This window comes from Limulus polyphemus, unplaced genomic scaffold (assembly GCF_000517525.1).
Source record: "Limulus polyphemus unplaced genomic scaffold, Limulus_polyphemus-2.1.2 Scaffold5052, whole genome shotgun sequence".
Taxonomy (NCBI): domain Eukaryota; kingdom Metazoa; phylum Arthropoda; class Merostomata; order Xiphosura; family Limulidae; genus Limulus; species Limulus polyphemus.
Genome location: NW_013670662.1, coordinates 31,442 through 33,022, shown reverse-complemented (window position 1 = coordinate 33,022; position 1,581 = coordinate 31,442).

Sequence of the window (1,581 nt, the reverse complement as noted above, 5' to 3'; positions counted from 1 at the left end):
AGCAATTTTCAAGTCTCTCCACAAATTTGCGAGTGGATTTAGGTCTGGGCTTTAGCTTGGCCTATCAAGGGCTTAAATTTTGTTTCTCCGAAACCATTCTTGGGTTGCCTTTGATCTGTGTTGGGGGTCATTTTCCTATTAAAATGTAAACCTTTGACCAAGTTTTAGTTTATCAGCTGACTTCTTCAGGTTTACCTCCAACATCTACGTATATTTTGCGCTATCCATGATCCCTTGAACGCGTACAAGTTCTCCAGTGCCAGCCGCAGAAAAACATCCCACAACATTATGGATCCACCACCATGCTTGATAGTTGGGACTGTATATGCCGGGTTAGAAGAAGTGTTGGGTTTCCGATATACATATCGTTTGTTATTTAACCCAGAAAGTTATATTTTGGTCTCATCTAACCATAGAACTTTCTACCACATTACGATAGGGTTATTGAAATGTTTACGGGCATAATTCATTCGCGATCTGAGATGCATCTTCGTCAATAGGTGGTTACTTTCTTGCCACCCTACTAATACAAACCTTTTTGTTTAAGGTACGTGATATTGACGAGGTGTGTACAGTAACTCTAGTTGCTGCTATTGAAGTCTGCAGCTCATTCAGTGTTATTGTTGGCTTGACAGTCGCTTCTCTGACGATTTTTCTGCTCGTTTGGGCGCAGACTTTCTTAGGGCGACCTGATCTTGACAAGGTTGAGGTAGTGTGACACACTTTCCATTTCGTCACAACCAATTTTACAGTATTTACTAGCAAACTGAGAACCTCTGAAATTGGTTTATAGCCTTCTCCGAAATTGTGCTTTTAAACAATCTTCTCCCTTAGAATTATTTTCTCATCATCCTCAATATATAACAGTAAACCAAATTTCAACTTTCAAAATACTTTGCTTAAATCAATACTGACGGCTCTGCATGATCTAAATTATTTTTTCACGTGACTCTATAATATACTTTGGTATCTGATAAAGTTGTACATAGACACTTGTATTTACTATAGCAGGGCAGTAGCGTAAAATCAAATGGTAAAAGTTGAGTGGGGTGAAAACTTTTGCAACATTTGTTTATAATATTTTTTGTATCATATCACTAAATTGGGCAACAATGCACTTTGGTTATTTTTAATCTTTAGAAACTAATCTGAGATTAATATAATAAAAATTTATGTCCATTTGAGTTATGTATTTCACAAGAAAATACCTAAAAGTTGTAAACAGCACAGGTGGGTGAAGATTATTGCAAGGCACTATATATATATATTAATAATGGCAGGAGACGGCTTGAATGGGTAATGAAGAAAAACTTTAATATAAGTTTAACATAACAGCAAATGTACAACGTTTCGACAACGTTTTCTTCTACGCTGTTTACCACTGTATAATCCTGGCTGGTTCGCCCAGTGTCAGGGTTTTTATACGTGAATAGGGGCCGGGATACAGTAGATGTCTGTGACTTGTTGGCGATAAATTCGAACAATAAGTGCACAGCACATAATCCAATTGTTTTAAAATAATATTGTTGCGTATCTGCTTGTTTGTTAATTTCCCGTAGAAATTCTTTCCGAAAAAACTTC